Source organism: Palaemon carinicauda, chromosome 8 (genome assembly GCF_036898095.1).
Source record: "Palaemon carinicauda isolate YSFRI2023 chromosome 8, ASM3689809v2, whole genome shotgun sequence".
NCBI classification, from domain to species: domain Eukaryota; kingdom Metazoa; phylum Arthropoda; class Malacostraca; order Decapoda; family Palaemonidae; genus Palaemon; species Palaemon carinicauda.
Window position 1 is genome coordinate 95982195 of NC_090732.1, and position 20000 is coordinate 96002194.

Genomic DNA, 20000 nt, shown 5'->3' on the forward strand with positions numbered 1-20000 from the left:
GATGTCAAGTTATGGACACTTCCATGAGGGAGGCAAAAACTACTAGCCTATAGGTTACGAGTCTTTGAGAGTTTCAGAAGGCTACCTCGGAATATGAATTTCAATTTGAATAATAAAGTCAAGGATATATTTCCTTAAAGAAGTATCCTCGAAAATCTCTCATGACACCATGCCAAAAATTAAAGGGAACTTCAAAAAACCTAAACTTGTGTGTTGAAAAAAAATACGCATGCACTCAGAAAAATTTACAGAAAAGTTTAAAGAATGTATTAAGATAGTGACCAATTTTAAGGTGCTTTCATGCGCCCTGACAGTGACCGTCGGATAAGCACAGGGTGGCAGGAATGGGCGGCAATGATGTGAGAATTGCAAAAACCAAAAGCATTGGACTTGGCAACAAACAATGGTACGATATCTAGCTTAGCATCATGGTCTCTATACTTGTTCCACAGGCAAAGACTGTTTTACACACAGATATTAAACGCAGTCGAACTTTGGGTAATGGAGTTATTTGGTCATTTCTTGTCAGAAGCAGTAAGAAATCACTGTCATGGTGACCAGCAAGATTTGAATAAAAACAAAATGCGCTGAAGTATTATAATTGTAGCAATTTGGAAGAAGTGCAAGGAGAACCTTTTTAACCATATGGTATTAGTTTACAAGAGCATGCTCTGCATTTACTCCAAAATTAAGCAATCCTGCAGCTCTCCTCTTTTTCTACAATAATTAGGAGGTTCTTTAAATGCTGGGAAAGCAAAAAATAGCAAGATATTTTGCACAAGGGGGAGAGGGAGGGGTTGGTTGAGGAGGTACTGAACGACCTGGAACCGACATCGTCAGCATAATCAAAGAGAAGTTCGTGACGTCAGCGGACATTTGGTGTATATTCAAAATATATACTAAATTAGAAATGGATCAATTACTCAAAAGTGTCACTATTTGTGAATTGCATATTCTATTTGGTAAATACTTGACAACAAATCTTATTTTGTTTTAAAGAAACTTTATATGAGAATGACTATTTTTGCAGCGTATGTCTGTATTCATTGGCGGGAAATTGACAGGCATCCTTAGGCAATGGTCAACAGATAGCATTGGTGTAGCAAAACGTCGTCTGGGAAAACTAGTCATTCTCAAGATAGTTTCTTTAAAAAAAAACACTTTAATAAGATTTATTATCAAATATTTACCAAATATAAAGTATACAATTCGCAAATAGTTACATCTTTGAGTAATTACTCTATTTTTAATTTAGCATATATTTTTAATATACCAAATGTCTGCTGACGTCACAAACTTCTCTTTGATTAACTATGTCAACGACGAAGGTTCCCGGTCGTTTAGTACCTCCTCAACCAACCCCTCCCCCTCCCCCTTTGTGCAACATATCTTTCTATTTTTTGCTTTTCCAGCATTTAAAGAACCTCTTAATTAATGTAAAAAAAAAAAAAGAGAGCTTCAGGATTGCATAATATTGGAGTAAATGGAGAGCATGCTCTTATAAACAAATTCCAACTATTTTACATGAACTGTAAAATGGTTAGAATTAGACTTTAGACCAATTACATGATAATGTACCCAAATACAACATAAGATTTGTTTGGAGATGGTAAATCCATACAGGTGACATTCACGTGGAACAAAAACAAAAAACAAGCAGTTATATGTCATACGCTAAACATGTTATTCCTAGAAACGTAAGCCTGCCAGTTTCACCATTTATTGGCCAAACTATGAAAACGTCAGTGAGGCTATTGTCCATAGCAGGGTTAAAAGAATATTCTTTTAACCCTGGTCCGTAGCGTTCTCAGTTCTGACCACGCTCCATAGATCGTGGTTCTGACTTTCTGACGTCATTGGTGATCATTGCCGTTCCCAATAGTGAGCTGGTAGCGATCTATGGCCGTCAGTTACTGTCTTGAGGATCTTACTTTAAAGTAAGGGGATATTTAAATGTCCTCATGCCAAGCAGCAGGATTTTTTTTATATAGATATAGAAGTCATGGTAATATTATATAGATGGAATAGTTCTGGGACCCCAATAAGATTTGTTTGCAGCACAATTTGAAAGCTTGATGACAAATCTGTCCCTTCTCCCTTACCCACATGAACGATTCAATGATACTATCATCATTTAGGGCCAGAGGCTTTGGTTGAGTCCCTTTTGCGGTTTTCGGATCTAATACTGTATGTATTAAAAGGGTAATCTTTTTTCAATACATCTTTTTTTTGTAAAAGTGGGATTATTATTATTATATATATATATATATATATATATATATATATATATATATATATATATATATATATATATATTCGTTTGTGCATGAGTATTTCTTTTTTTATCTGTATACAAGCGTGTGGATGATGTGCATACTTTTATGCTCCTGTATGTACTTGATTGTTGATTTTGATTAATTGTCACTCCTTATTGATAACCTATACATTTCCTCATTTTCGATGACGGTAAAGAATGGTCTCCTCGATCCCAATTTTCCTTCCGTTTCAAGATTTAGTACTTTATACCATATTTTGTATTTGAATGTACAGTTGGACACAAAAGTTTTTGGTTCCCCTAACTCTGTAGAAGTGACCCCTGTCACATCCTTACTGAGGAGAGAGAGTTCTTGTGCAAAACCCCGACGACCACTGATGTCATTTCTCCCTAAACTTATCTGTTTGGTACCTCGCCATGCGGTGAGAGTGTGACAGGGTGCACTTCCCAAGAGCGTGGTGTGCCCAACTGTACACACGTTAATTGGGAATACATTGTTTCCTTTCATGATGACTGTCACAAGCATAGGTATAAAGATTTAGTCAAAGTATTCCCAAAGGGACACATAAATTTATAGAATTATATGAATAATTTATATATAGACCGAGAGCTAGAAATCAAAGAAATATCTAGCGATTTGTTAGTTAATGTTTCGACCAAATATTGACTTGCATTAAAAAACTGTGGATATATTTCTCCTGAGAAATATGTATATTGTGTTTGTTAATTGTACCATGTGGGATTATTTTATTTATATTTACTTAAAGAAGGATGACTATAATTTATAATTGAAAAATAAAACTTTTATGTCTAGAGTTCAAGGTGAACGCGATATCCCCTAAAAAGAGATTCCGGTATTTCCAATAGTATCAATACCTTTACAACTGCTTTAAAACTATCATATGACTATTAGTATTGGGAATACATTACAGCAATAAGAACACTGCTGCATGCGAATGGTGTATTACTGAAATTGCAGCAAAGCTTTTATCACCTCATCGATATTTTCTTTGCAAAAGTTTGCTCTATAACAGTATTATTTTACTTTTGTTCATTTGGAATTTTATAAACATGTTTATATATATATATATATATATATATATATATATATATATATATATATATATATATATATATATATATATATATATATATATATATATTACGCAAAATGTGAATAATTGCCAAATGTGTACATTTTGTAATTAATTTTGCCTATTGTGTACAATTCGCAGCGCTTGGTGCCTGTAAATTGTACACAATAGGCAAAATTAATTGCAAAATGTACACATTTGGCAATTATACACCTTTTGCGTAATATATATATATATATATATATATATATATATATATATATATATATATATATATATATATATATATATATATATATATATATATATATTCAAAGAGATAGCGCTATAATTTCACACAAATTTAAATCAAATACAAGATAACTAATATGTTTTCCGGCCCAGGTTGTCCAAAATGGAAATGATCTGATTGGACATTGGGTGGTGCTCACTTTGCGAATGGTCTCTAATAGAAGAATAGGGTGGTTTAGCCATATAATTACTTCACAGTAATGGATTTGTTTTTAATTGTACTAATACTTAACTACGGAAAACGCTAAACAAACGTATGGTAACGCCATATGAAAAGCAACCGAATGTTCCTCGGAAAAAAAAAGAAATATTTTCTTTACAATTCCATATTTAGGGTCCCACAGTTTTACGATGAGAAATCATTACAGTAGAATTGTACTTGGATTTTATTTAAAGGTATCACTGAAGATTGTATTCCACCCCTTAAATGCAATGATTAAATTTTTCAAGTTTAGAGATCGGGTCTCAGGTGATCTCTGTTCGGGAGTCATATATAAATGTAAGTGTGATAGCTGTAATGCATCATATACAGTATTGGGAAAGTTAAAAGCACTTCAGCCTTTCACTTAGAACAGATAATTATATGGCAAAACCATCCCATTCTGCTATTAGAGACCTTTCCCTAAGTGAGGACTACCCAATGTCCAAGCAGAATTTTTCCATTTTGAAGTCTTCGCAGAGTGGTCTGGACCTTATAATAATGGAGGCAATATACCAACACTAACTTAAACCCAAATTGGCCTGGACAACATACGAGGTATCCTGTATTTGATTTTCATTTGTTTGTGTTGTGGAGCCACAACAAAGGTGTAAACACGTGTGTTCTGATAATTATAAAGCCGCTAAAATAATATAACATAACAAAGCTCAAAATATATTAAACATGGTGCCTAAGAGAGAATCAGTGAAAGGTGCAGTGGGTGTGAGTGTGAGAAGGAAGGAAGTGAAAGGGGGAAAAGGAGAGGAAGAATATTCAAGTGACTCTGACCATGAAGAAAGGATGGCTGGTCCAAACGACTGCGGATGGTGCAAAAAAGGGGTAAGATCGAACCAAGAAGCGATACAATGTGATTTGTGTGATGTATGGTTTCACATAGGCTGTGGTCAATTAGAAAGGAGTGAATATAAGAAAATCAGTGAATCTAAACATGCCCGATGGTTCTGTGGTAGGTGCAGGGGGGATTTCAAAAACTTGAAGGCAGAAAACAAGAAACTTAGGAAACAGTATGATGAGCTCAGGGATAATTTCATAGGGCTGCAGGATACGGTAGATGAGTTAAAAAAGGAGATTAGGTCATTGGTGGATAAAAATATGATAGGAACGGGTCAGCTGACAAGAGAAGAAGTTAGGGAGGAAGTCAGGGCAGAGATGATAGAAATAAGGGAAAAGGAGAAAAAGAAAAACAATATAGTAATTTTCAATATAAAAGAAAGTACAAAAGTTGATAATAATGAAAAGCTGAGAGATGATTTTGATAAATGTGGGAGTTTGATTAATGTCGAGTTAGGAATGAATGATGTGGAAATTGAAGAAGTGGGTAGGTTAGGCAAACCAAGGGAAGAGAGAGAGGAACAAGGACAAAGACAAAAACCAAGGCCCCTGCTAGTTAAGCTTAAAAGCACCAAGGAAAAATGGGGAGTAATTGCAAGGGGGAAACACCTCAAGAAATCAACAAAAGAGGAGTTGAGACAAGTTTTCATTGCACCTGACCTCACTTTCAGGGAAAGGGAAAAAGAAAGGAAGCTGCTAGAGGAATTAAGAGAGAAAAAAGAAAATGGAGAACAGGGGTGGTACATAAAGAGAGGAGAACTAGTAAGAAACGACAATTTTCGTCAAGAAGCAAACGCAAGCAGAGCGAATTAGGAAAGGTATAAATTTAGACAAAAAAGTTAACCAATGTATAAGAATATGCCTGTTAAATATCCAAGCACTAACCAAGCAGAAATTAATAGAAATAGAAAACGAGATGAACACAAATAAAGTTCATATATTTTGTTTGACAGAAACGCACCAAAAAATAGATAAAATACAGCTGAGTAAAGGTCTGTTAAAGTTAGAAAAAAGAAGGGATTTTAAAGACAAAAAGGGTGGAGGGTTAATGTTAATTTTTAAAAACAATAACATCACTGAAGTAGAGGAAATAGAAACCAAACATAGCGATATAATAATGGTACAGTGCAAAATCCACAGCTTAGTATTCCTGATAATACTGGTATATTTCGCAGCAGGAAATACAGAAGAAGATAGAAAAAGAGATCAAGAATTGAAAGTGGAATGTGAAAATTTAATACAAAAAGCAGGAGAAACAACACCTTTGCTAGTTATGGGGGATTTTAACGGCCACGTGGGTTTTCTTGGGCACCAACAAGTAGACAGAAATGGGGAAATGGTGCTAGATTGGATGGGTAACCACAACCTAACACTATTAAATGGGGATGAAAGGTGCTCAGGACTATACACGTGGAATAGACAAGATCAGCATAGTGCTATTGATTTTGTACTTGCGAATAATATGCTATATAAAAAATTTAAATGTATGGAAATAGATGAAGATAAAACAGTATTAGATATATCAGATCACAACTTAATAACAGTAGAATTGGAAGCAAAAACAAATAGTGAAAATAATTACAATAAAGGGAAGTGGGAAGAAATTACATATTATAGTAGTGACGCAAGAGATATAGACGAATATGTGAAATCTATAGAGAGAAAACTTGTCACCAAGGATGTAAAAAATATTGATGAGCTTAACATAATAATGGCAGAAATGAAACAAGAGCATTTGGCTAAAACATATAGGAGAAGGGTAACAAATGAAGGGAAGACCAAAGAACAACCTTGGGTAACCGAGGAAATAAGAAGAAAGATTAAGGAAAGAAAGGAACTTAATAGAAAAAAGAGAAATGAAAAAGATATTAGGATAAAAAGAGAATTAGAAGAAAAATACAATCATAAGAAGAAAGAAGTACAAATACTGGTGAAAGAGAGCATAACGTTATATGAGAAAAAGAAGACCAGGGAGATAAGAGATGATAAAAACAATAAACTATGGGAAAACATAAACAAATTAAGAAATAGCAAAGAAATAAAAAGCGAGGCAATACAATTATATGGAGAGAGAGGAAATAAATTATCAAATGAAGAGGCTAAAGAAGAATTAGTAAAATTTTGGAAAACAGTCTACAACACACATGAAAATAGAATAACTGAGATCTGGAATGAGGAGGAGGAGAGTGAATACCTGGATAATTTGAGAAGAGAAAACGACATTATAACTGTAAATGAATATAGTATACCTGAACATCTAAGGGAGCATTACGATGCTGTACTTAATGTCGAAGGAATAATTAAACCCATGCCCGCCGCTGAAATGAGTAAAGGTAAATTAGAAAAATGCTTAAAACGTCTGAAGAAAGGTAAAGCAGCAGGGCCAGATGGACTAAAGCCAGACTACTACAAAGCAATGATGATGAGTGATATATGCAAGAATACACTAGTGAACTGCTACAAAGAGGAACTAGCCAGCAAAGAAAAACCCAAAAGCTGGAAAGAATCCAGAACAAAAATGTTAAAAAAGAAAAACAAGCCAACAGCAAAGGAATTAAGACCTATAGCACTCACAAATGTATCATATAAAATATACATGGCTTTTATCAAGGATGAAATAGAAAGGCATTTAAAAAGTAATAATGCCATAGAGGATAGTCAAGCGGGATTTACAGAAGGAGGAAGGATTGAGGATAATATATTCATCTTACAATACATGGTCGAAGAAACTTTCAAAAATAAGAAAAAACTCATAGTGGCCTCTTTAGATTTCAAAAAAGCTTTCGATTCCATAAAAAGGGAAGCACTGATAGAAACATTAAAGCAATACAAAGTACATACTAGTATAATTAACTCTATAGCTGTAGTGTATGTGGGAGACTCGACTACGTTAGACATAGGGGAAAGAGTAGAAAAAAAATTGAGCGTAAGTAGTGGAATAAAGCAAGGCTGTACTGCCTCTACAACATTATTCAAATTAATTACTTATCAGATTATAAAACAAGTAGAAAGGGAAGGTAATGGTTTTAAAAATGATATTATAAAGCTAGTAGTATTATTTTTTGCTGATGATGTCCTAGTGCTTGCTGAGAATATAGAGGATGCTGAATTAAACATAAGGAAAGTGATAGATATAGGAAAGCAGTGTGGTTTAGACATAAATAGAGACAAAAGTAGCATACTTATATATAATATGAAGGAGAAACCAGATAATATAGAGGGAATAAGAGTAGTAAGCAATATTAAATACCTAGGTATCAAGGTAGATGATGGTAGGAATATGTTCAAAACACAGAAAAGTGAAATGATAGTTAAGGCGCAAAAGCTAGCCAATCTTACATATTCGATCATAGAAAAAAGCTGTAATAAGATACTGATAGGAAAAACATACTGGAAAAGTGTAGCACTACCCTCTATATTATATGGAACAAATGTGATTAACTTAACAGAAACGGAAATAGAAAAGTTGCAGAGAATAGAGAATGGAGTGTATAGAAGGATGTTAGGGGCTGTAAAGAATACAGCAATTGTAGCCTTGAGAGGGGATGTAGGAGCATCAGCTATGAAAACAACGGTAATGGATGGTAAGCTGAGGTACCTTAATAGCATTTTTAAGGGAGAAAAGGACCTACTTACAGCAATAGTCAATGATATGGAAGAAAAAGAGAGGAAGTGGTGGATGCATGTGAAGAAGTATGCTGAAGAATGTGGGATGGCGATGAGAGAAGTCAAGAGATGTACGAAAGAGGACATAAAGAAGAGAACAAGAGAATGGGACACAAGCAAATGGAAGAGTGAAATGGAGTGTAAGGAGAGTTTAATTTTGTATAAAAACTGGAAAAGTGAAATCAAGGAGGAGGAAGTGTATGACAATACATTTTCGTCAATTTTATTATTTAGAGCAAGGACAAACTCATTGGGCTTGAATATAAGAAACAGACACCAAGATGGAAATATAAACTGTGTATTCTGTGATGTAGAAGAAAATGCTAACCACTTTATATTATATTGTCCACAGTTTAGTGATATAAGAATAAAAGCAATCGAGCTTCAACAACCATACGAAGAAGATAGTGCACAAACAGTTGGAAAATTCCTTTTTTGTGAAGAGAATATTGAAAATAAGAAAAATATACTACAACAAATGTGGATGAAAAGAGAAAAACTAGTGAAAATAAGGAACACACAAAACTAAAAGACACAGAGGCGCCGTTGTAAAGGCTATGCCTCACCCCAGAACCTGAACCTGAACCTGAGTTTACAGCGGTCTTAGATTTTTTTTTATTTAGATTTTATTTTTATGGGTCCAAGTCATTTTATTTCACATAGTTTTAGAATATTCGTTTTGAATATTTATCAAACTTAATTTATATTTGTACAGTGTATCTATTTTTTTATGCTCTGATGATGGAAATAGATTTTCCGATAGCTAAGTTTTCCACGGAATAAATCTGTTGTTATAATATGTATGTATGGATGGATGCATACTGTAAAAAAAAAAATATATATATATATATATATATATATATATATATATATATATATATATATATATATATATATATATATATATATATATATATATATATATATATATATAAAGACCTATCTCTTGTGGTACCCCTATGCCTCCCCCCTCCCACACACAGCTGGATAAGGGCCGCGAGTGACATTCGCCCATAGCATGTCTTGTGGTCTTTTTGAACCTCGTTGAGAATCATTTTAATTTTTCAAATTGGTTTTTCAAAACCATAAGCTCTATGTTACTTACTTTACTTTGATGTCTGCTTTTCCGGTCCCATACAGCATGGGAGCCCCACTCTCTACAGGACCTCCACTGTCGTTTTACCTTGTTCGTTCACAGTATTTATCTTTTCAAGTCACATGTTGTTCATTTACTGTTAAATCATCACTGCCATACTGTTAATTATGACACTTTTCATTTTTATTTTGCGTACGGAAATCAATGTATGAGTATGTTTCGTATGCAAGTCTACTTTCAAAAGAAAATATTGGCCTAATTTCTACAAAAGAATTTCATGCATTTATATGTATTTTTGAAGCTATACTGACTACTAATTTTTTTGTTGTGAAATTCCTAAAATAATTCTATTGGGATATATACATAAGATACATTGCAGATTTTTTTATTTCCTGTATGTCTAATAATTTAGAGCTTTAGAATTTGCACGTAACATGTCTAAATTTTCCTTTTAGTGATAGAAATTTAATAATTAATCATTGTATTTTTTCAGGTTGATCAGAGCTGCTCCTGGATCGTTGAGGACATTCGTCTACATTTATAGTAAGTAATGGTTATTATTGATTTTCTTAAGTGTTTAACTTGCATAATTGCCCTCACCACAAACATGAGAATTTTTGAAACCTAAGGTATCAAGTTAATGTCGTACATTAGAAAACGCAACTTTTGTTTTAAAATTTCCACCCTTAATGCGATCTATCTTAAGAATATGCAAGGGAATAAAATAGCTTTGCACACAATGATTTTAAGATCATAAGGAATCCAGGTGACAGAAAATAAGAATTGTACTTGAAGTTGGCAAAGTTGTGAATTTTTCCTCCGTTGCCAGAGTGAGACTTCAAAAGTTATATTCATAACGAACGTGTTTTCTTGATGACAAATCGGATTGCCAGAACTTGGTGACTGAAAGAAAAATAAAAGTAAATTGTATTCGTGATGTTTTTCAGTAGCGACATTGCAAACGCGATTCTTCTTTTTTCAAACAGAACGTTCTACGAAATCAGAAACCTTATTTTAGTTATAATGCTAAAATAAGTTATCCTTTTTTTTTTTTTTTGGACTCTACTCATTTATTAGACGCACACTTTCATTTAAAAAGTCTTTATCAGTTGTCCTTATATTTGGTATAAGATTGATTCATTTGTATTATCTTTTTAACTAGTTTAATAAAAGTTGATTTGTGCAAGTTAGTTTTGTACTTTTGGTCGGTTGTACCCATATCTAGTATCAAAATATTCTTTGTATAATGTGTTGATTAAAAGTGAATATATTACGTGCAGTATGACTAAGAGGAAAATTATATATAAAAAAAAGTTTTGCATCACAAATGGTGTATTAAATTTATACCACCTTTATTCAAATCAACATTATTTGGATGAAGGTGGTATAGATTTAATACACCCGTTTTTTATGACTTAGTTTTCTGAAGTGATAAAATCACATCAGGCGTAAATCTACCTGTCCCGAGTCACAAAAACTGTGAAGCGTCAATTGCCATTTCTCTTTCAGAGGTTGCTTACATTGCTCTGATTTCTACTGTTTCAGTTTTGTTCATTGAGATAGCTAGGCGTGAACCTCTCATCTCTGACTCTCTTCTACTAGCATAGTTGGGACCATTTTGATTACCCCTACTTAATTATTTCAAGGATTTTATTACGTAATTTGTCTAAATAGAGGCGGCACCGAGTGAAGACATTTTCCGCGGAGCTCTGTTCACCACTCGCCCTGAGCCGTGTTTTTAGCAAGTGTTTCTCGTTTTTAAAACCTTTAACAATAATATTATTTGATTTCATGGTGGGACAAAAGGGAGAAGAAATAATACATCATGTCTACCCTTACCCCCAGTACTGCCCTGAATGTCAAACCACGGACAGAGGCACAAGGAAGAGGATAGGATATAAGAAGTGTGTGTGTGTGTGTATAATTACAAGTATCAGTGATAAAGAAGTATCAAATATGAATTGGATATGTCTATACTGCGTTGATGAAGTGAGAACAGCTAAGTTACTTATGTTAGAATTAGAGGAGCAATTGAGAGTGACGGACCATACTTTGAGTGCACAAAAGGCGAGAATTGATGAATTGGAAAAACAAGTTGCGGAGCTCAGCGCGCGCACAGCAAACTCCACCCAGACCACTGACCTCACTGAGAAAGTTGAAAATCTATCAATTAAGGAAATACTTCAAACACTGGTGGGCACAAAACAAGAAAAAATAACATGCGCCAACAAAGGAAAAGAAACAAATGCAACAACCAGAGGATGCAGCAAACAAAATTCAGACAATGGTTGTCGACAATGAGACTAGAAAAATCGGAAAATTAAAACCGAAAATAATGATAAATATAATGAAGATGACGGAGTAAATGCCCCTATTCAAAGAAATCGTTACCTGGACCAAATCCAAAATATAGAAGAGAAGATGAGTGTGGTACTGAAGAAAAATGCTGCAGGTGGGACTACCTACTCTATGTGCTTAAATGTGATTCTGAAGTTTGGAGGGCTATTCATGATAATGGGAACAAAGTTATGCTACGATAGGGTACTTATAACATACGTGATAGATACCACGTGATCACCTGCTACCACTGTCAAAGGTATGGACATCTTGAAAAAGATTGCAAGTCTAAGAATGATAAAGTCTACGGTAAATGTTCAGGAAAATAATCCCACCAAGGAATGTGATTCGCTATTATGCCAAAGTGTATTAACTACACAAAGTTAAACAAACCAAACAACCACATAGTAAATTCAAGAGATTGCCAAACATATGACTTGGAATTGAAATGACTAGCAGAAAGTACTGATCATAGATACTAATGACGTCATAAACTGTGGCTATGTAAATATACAATCTGTGGGTAATAAAACTATTCAAATTTGAGAATTGATGAACGGAAAATATTTGAACATACTAGCATTTTTTGAAACATGGTTAAATAACTTGGACAAGGCTAAGATCACTGAAATGACAACCCCCCCCCCCCCCACACACACACACACACACACCTTTCACATTCCAAGAGAGGGTAGGTCTTTTGAGGGTGTCGGGCTCTTCATTCATAAAAGTTACTCAAATCTCAAAATTTTGAAAAGAACTAGTGTAACAAGCTTTGAATATACAGAAATAAACAATAATACCATTGTAACAGTTTACAACCCTCCGAAAACAGATGCTAGTATCTAATTTGAAAATTTCAGTGAACTCATTGAGATGATTATCGGGGTGAAAAATTAATTAGTTATTTCTGAAGAATTCAATCTTTGGATGAATGATGCATTAAATCCTGATGCTTTAGCATTTAGTGAGTTATTGGAATCATATCAGTTGATGAATAATGTAGACTGTGCAACTACTTTAACTGAATGAACAAGATAAAATGATAGTGGAGGCCCTATAGAGAGTAGAGAGAGTAGGGTTCCCCTGCTGTATAGGACCGGAAAAACAGCCGTCGAAGTAAAGTAAGTAAATTTGTATTACTTATATGAATCACTTAGGATACATGCATATTCATATACAATAGGAACCAATGTTTAATCTATTACTGAAATTTGGAGAGTTTTAGGTTTTTGTTAAAACAATCATTAATTTAGGAATAACCATACATTTGAAAACATATCTGCTACCAATTGTAAAAATATATCAGGGTAGTTAAATCAAGTACTCTGCACAAGTTGAAGAGGTTATTAGTGATATGGTTGCTTCGTTTTGGTACAAATGGGAATATTTAGAGCGTTATTTAAGCACAATTACAATATTGGCTGATTAGCAGTTTTAACTTCTTCAGTGTCCATACCAAGGTTTCCTGATATATATATATATATATATATATATATATATATATATATATATATATATATATATATATATATATATATATATATATATATATATATATATATTGTGATTGTAAGTGTGTGAATGAAGATGCAGAAAAAAAATAGTAGTCAATGTGTTATTGACTGGTATAGTCTCTAAGCATCAAGCGTTAACATACAGACTGAGAATCAATGCGACCTCAAAAGAGTAGGTGAGCCCTTTCTGCTCGTATGAGACAGAAGTTGGAAATCGTGTCAATAGTGACGTATTGCGTTGCCTTTTAAAGACAATTTACATCCAAAACAAAAAATTATGTAAATTCATTATGTACATTTATTTAGAAATAAATTAATCAAATTTGTGTTCTCACTGATTTACTTATTAAAACTCTAAATTCCGTTACAGCATATTAGAATACACTTGGTTCTTAGCATCTCTCCAATTAATAGACTATTTTGTTTCTCTGACATGACAAACAATTTATGTTATCTTGCGCATATCTAATCCATTTTAAGGTGTTCATGTTCCCCTTTGAATTAACAGTTTACCTAATATGAACTGTTACGTAAACTAAGTTTTTCGATAAGCACATCGTTCAGTAATGTTTAGAGAATTATTTTATAAACGCTTTATATGGTATATTTTTGTTCTTAAATGAAACGTCAACACTAAAATTTATTAACACCTTGAAATAGCTATTATGATAAGACGATACAAATATGCTTTTGTGTTATCATTATTATCGTAAAAGATTTTTTTATATTGGTTTCAGTATGTTATTTATTATCATTTCGTATTTTTCCAAGTTTATACGCCTAATAATATTTATTTTTCACTATCAAATAGATAAGGTATACCCTACATGCACATTGGCATCATGTCTGCGCTTTAGTTCCATATTTAAATATACCCGTTGAAAAGGCAAGAATAGAAACAGAATCTTGATATAACAATTAAGATTCACAAATTTCTTGGTTATAGATATTTATTCGACATATCTGATTACAAATTTCTCTTAACATACACATTCTTGTTACGTTAGGTACATGAAATCTGATCTTTCAAAGATATTACTTGGAATTAGGGAAAGAAAAATATTGTAATGAAAGAAAAAAAGTAATTTATATCCTTCTTTTAACTATTATAATTAGGTAACGTAAGTCTGATCACAATGTACAGATGAATTAGCATAATGGCCTATTTAATGAATCTACTAAATTCTCCGATTATTCTTGTTCGTATAGCCTAATACTTTCTTCAATTCTACTAACGGTTTAATTATCAGCATTATTATAGTTATTACATATTTACTTCATAACATCTACGCTATTTTACTGCTTTTTCAAAATCGATCAAACGTATATCTAGGAATTTAGGAAAGACTATTTAGACCTATTTTTTCAGCTTTTAAACATTCATTATTGTCATAATTCGCCTTTACCCGTAAATCAATCGGGTGAAATTATTCCGCATGTATTGTGATTTTATTTCCGAAACCATTTTACGTTATCAAGTATAATGTTACTCAAGATGCTGCTTTAAATCAAATTCAGATGTAGGTTGCTTCATACTCCCTACTTTCAGACTTTCCTGGCAGACGTTAATATATTCAGCAAAGCTCTTTTTTACCCTCTTCGCTAATAAGCTACGATGACATGATTTGCATACTTTTAAACGTCTTTTGCAGTCCTTTTCTGATGTGTCTGAGTAACGGAGAGATTATCCGCTTCATCTCATAATCCTATTTCATCGAATTTAGAATTCACAGTACGCTTACACAATTTTTTTCCTTCTTATTATCTTTATTACTTTGTCTTATGCACATTTACTTGATCATGAATTAAGCACATCACGTACGAGGGGTTAGTATGTTTTAAAACACTAGTTACTTCATACTTACAACCCATGTACTCGGGAGGTAACAGGGTCGGAAGTCTCTATTTACTCGATACATTTTAAATCTTCTCTCCTTCATCTCATCATTTCTGGATCATAAATTCATGAAATTAAATAATCATAAATCCAATTTTCCACCTAAGCAGAAACTTTTTACACTTCAAAATTCTTGCATTTCACACCATCTTAAACCTTGGTTTCTCTTATATATTCCTCCAAAAGCTCTTTTTAAGGTAAAAGCCACTCACGAATGGCAGGGGCAAGGGACAGTGACATTGTTCTATCGAGTAGGACAATGCCCTAGAGACTTGACAATGTATACATTTGACCAGCGCCCAAGCCCACTCTTCACCTCTTCAGGACTCGGTAGATAGACCTATAGGCTCCCCCCCCCCCCATCCTTAGCTCACAAGGATGGTGAGATTGTAGCAACCAAAGGAACATAAAGAGTTTGAGTGGGACTCGAACCCCAGTCTGGCGTTCACCAGTCAGGGATGTTACCATATCGGCCACCACAACAGCTTTAACTTTTTTTAATCGATATTAATCTACACTTCACTTCTGAATCAAATTAATTTATGGGGTCAGAACCTATTTATTGTCCATTTCCATTCTGGCTGCCTTAGACACTTCCTCAGTCTTGGAATCTGGTTCCCGTAAACACATCTCCTATCCTGGAAATTTTCTGCATTCAGTTACTTCCTACTATCATCCATTAAAGATTTCCCACTCTCTTTCCATCGACAAAGATTTTGAGTAGACAAGGAAATATATCACTTTAGTTTTTTCGTAGCAGCTTTGGCACCAAGCCAGTCACCTTCCCTCTACATATTTAAACACTCCCTTGAAAATTCTAAGTACTCATCATATATCTTCATTGCCTTCCACATTGTATTTCATTTTGTTCTACAAGACCTCCGGATGTCCACATAAGGTACCATATATAGTTTTTCACTTATTTTGAAACTTTTAATTTGACTGTTTATTGATAAGGACTTTATGTAAGCTTCCTCATTCTGGTCTAAACCTACATCGCACTTCTTTTATCAAGCTTTCATTCAACTGCTTAGTTTTTCACCCAAATTGCACCATATATCTTCCCACTATGCAAACTAATGATATGGTTCTATAATTTTTAAATTCATAAATTCTTATTACCTTACTTATGTAAAAAGGAGCAATATTTTTTTTTTTTTTTTTTTTTTTTTTTTTTTTTTTTTTTTTTTGCGGCTGTTTCTTTGGAACCTTTACCTTTCCAAGTCATGATTTAAAAGCCCTCATCAATTTCCTGTCATACCGAAGTGTATTTCCATCTAATACCGGTAGATTTCCATTCGTCGACCCACTTCTTCCCTTTAAAGTATTTTCAACAGTCATTTTAAAAAGCATGCTAAAAATTTCTCGAACTCCTTTCGTTACTGCCTTTTTCCGATCTACCTCCTTTCTCTCCTCCATGTTAAACAAGTCTTTAAAATTCTCACTCTGTCAACATTGGACTTCATTCTTTGCTGACAGCGTTCCTCTGCTTGGTGATTAACAATTTTATCTTTATTTGCTTTTCCAAATGTAAGTAAATGCTCACATTCAATCCAGTATTTTTCATGATTTGAATCATGCTCCATATTACTTTCTTTTTAACTACCTTATCCATTCGTTTGTACAACTATAATGATTTTTTTTTGCGTTGCAGCATTATTTCGGACAATATTCTGTTTTTTTATTCCTTCAGACTGTAAATTTTAATTTCCAACAATATTATGATTTTGTTCAATTTACATTTCAAATTGCCAGCTAACTTTATAACCTCATCCCTGGATATCTTTATAATTCTTAAATGCAATTCTTAATTATGTGTATCCTACCTCATTTCTTATCTCTATTTCCTCGTATGTAATTATCTTGTCTTCTTATCAAACATACTTGTTTCAATCAAATTACATTTATAACCATACATTCAACTATTTTCCTTTTATTCACGTACAGTGTATTTCAATAAGGCACTGATCAAGCATACCTTCACCTTCTCCCCCATTCTGTCGCCATTACATCTACCAACTTGCTTTTCCCTGTACTGTTTTAAAAATGATCTAATATAGACTTTTCATTTTCCTATTTCTCTAAGTATAGGCCTACCTATGGTGCTTCCTCTGTGGGAATCATGCATGTTCAAGAATCAATCTCATTATTAGACATTTTTCCAAAGAGACTCCATTCACATCTATACTTGGTAGATATGCCGCTCCTTCTCTATATCTCTTGTCTTTGTATTAAGGTTGACTAGCACCTTCAACCTTTCTCGTTCTCCAAACCGGAATTGGCACAGAATCAATCTACCCATAAATCTCTTTTCCCATTTGATTCCACACACTCAAACTCAAAATATTTAAGTATTTAGTGTCATACAAAGTGTTGCTTTTGTAGAGCTTTATAGCCAAGCTTTGTGTAAGGGTCTCATACAAGAAGACTTAGGTTGATATAAAACTTCTTTATTGAATCATATGTGTCGTGAAAGTTTTTATTTACCGGTTTTTTCCATAAATTTCGTCCTTTATTTACACAAAGTTCACGATATACGTTATATCCGTTGTATAATTAATTTTCTTATGATCATACGTAGAAGTAACAAAAATTTTCAGATATATAACTGATCCTCCAATTGACTGCAATTCCTTTATTATTCTTAACTTCACCAGTAAAAGATTTTCATAACATATGGATTATTGTTCCACTTTGTAGTCATTAACAATGAACCAGGTGTAAGCTAAGGCTAAAGCCCATGACAAGTAGCTTACAATTGGCTTTCACTCCAGTGATGTGCTAGCGAGTAGTTAGGTGATATCTGAGAGGCGAGGTGAATGCAACTAATTTTTATTAAACAATCATAGTTTATGTACAGCGACGTCTGATGAAGAACGTCACAAAAATTCATACATGTTAAACCTTGTGCCAGTATAACACAGAATGGTGTATCAACAGTGCAGGGGAGAGTGAGTGATAGAATAAAAAATCAGAACCGTCATTGTACGAGCGTGTATGAAACACATGCGGTACATGGCTCCCCTGTAAAGATGATATACATCTGGAATGGGGCACCCTACTCTTGAGAGGCATACTGTAGGCGGGTTATCTTGCCAGAGATATGCAGTTTTAAGGTGATCAGTGGAGACGCGGTGGTCTTTGCCACAAACGTTCAGTAAAAATGCCTTCCTTGTTTGACGGATCACAAGGAAAGGGCCCATGTAAAGGGTGTTAACGGTGGCTTGCAAGTGTTATTGTGTAGAAAAACGTGCGTTGCCAAGTGCAGATCTGTCAGAATGTGTTGCTTAGCTGATGGCTTGTAAGTCTGGCGGTGTGAAGTAAATTTTCCCACAACGTGACGTAACCACTGGAGATTGTCGGATGAAGAGGCAGACAGAAAAAAATTGGCACGGATGATCAATAGGTTGCCATATACCATTTCAGTGCTGGGAGTCTTTTAAGAGTAGTGCATAGTTCCAAGAGGACCCAGGGAAGCTGGGTAAACCAGTTGGAGTCTTTGTAGTGGGACATCAAAGCTACTCTGAGGGTGTGATTAAAACATTCAACCATTCCGTTAGCAGCAATGTTGTAGGCGGTTGTATGACGTAGGATGATTCCCAGGAGATTCGCCAATGATGTCCACAATTGAGATGTGAAAGTGGTACCCCTGTCAGAAGTAATATGCTCAGGAATAGCTATCCATCTTGAGAGTAAGGCAGCTGTACACCTTGGGAATGGCCTCAGGACGAGTGGAGTGGTCGATGATGGTAAACGGATATGGATGTCCTTGTGATGTGGGTTGAGGACCTACAGCTTCAACGTGAGCATGGGGAAAGCAACACTGAGGTTGAGGATTGGTACCCACTCCTGAATCCGTGTATTGAAGTACTTTTGAGGTTAGACATGAAGTACAGCTACAGAACCAATCATTAGTATCCTTAGTAATGTCGTGCAAGATGAACCTAGTCTTAAGTAGCTGTGCAGTAGCAGGGCACAAGGGATGTGAAAGGGCATGAAAATCTAACCCCTGTCAGCCCATGGACCCAGGTATCTACGGTCTAGGTCTACCAGTACTGACCTAAAAGAGGAAGGTGGAGTTGGAGTCGTCGGAAGGGATGTCTTCCCAGCGGAAGGTCGTGCAGGATGTCAAACATGCATGGTACCCTGGACCTTTTTGTTGAGCTTCTGCCAAGCTATTTTAATCCAATCTCAAGTGAATGGCAACCAATGTGTTTCTTGACAGGGCATTGCCAACGGGATTCATTTTCCCAGGGTACAATTTTATTCAGCCAAGGCAGAGAGATGTCGGCGTTAACGGGTGGACCAGATGCTGGACTGTCGAGTGAAGGCACATACCAGACACATGTGGTCTGGGCAAATGACGAAGGGCGTACCTTCTGAGATGTGGCGAAAGTGATGGTCAGTCAAGTGCACTGCCAACAACTCGTGGTTAAAGGTAGAGTAGCCGTAATCTGCGTTGGACAGTTTTCTACTGAAGAAAACCAATGGGCGGGGCAATCCATTGACTACCTGCTCGAGTACTGCCCCAATAGCGATGTCACTGGTATTGGTGGAGAGAAGGAGAGGTGCATGTGGCACAGGAAAAGTGAGAGCAGCAGCGATTGTTAAGGCATTCTTTGTGTTGCAGAAGGTCTTTTGTTGAAGGGGACCCCACTTCAGCTCTTTTGGCTTGCCCTTTAGGGATGCGTAGATGGGGGCAAGAGTGGCGGCGATGGCTGGCAGGAAACTGTGATAATAGTTGATCGTGCCCAAGAATTCTTGCAGTGCTTTGAC

At 34.8% G+C, this 20000-nt stretch overlaps 1 protein-coding gene across 3 annotated transcripts in view; it reads left to right on the forward strand.

Annotated features, from left to right (window-relative positions):
• LOC137644929 (uncharacterized) overlaps window positions 1-20000 on the forward strand; it is a 592257-nt gene that overhangs the window by 151538 nt on the left and 420719 nt on the right. For 2 of the 3 annotated variants that reach the window (XM_068377806.1, XM_068377808.1), the window contains exon 2: window positions 9967-10016. The gene's annotated coding sequence lies outside the window, so the exon portion shown is untranslated. Of the gene's footprint in view, window positions 1-4343; window positions 4418-9966; window positions 10017-20000 lie in introns of those variants that run through there. The other variant, XM_068377807.1, reaches the window with a different exon arrangement.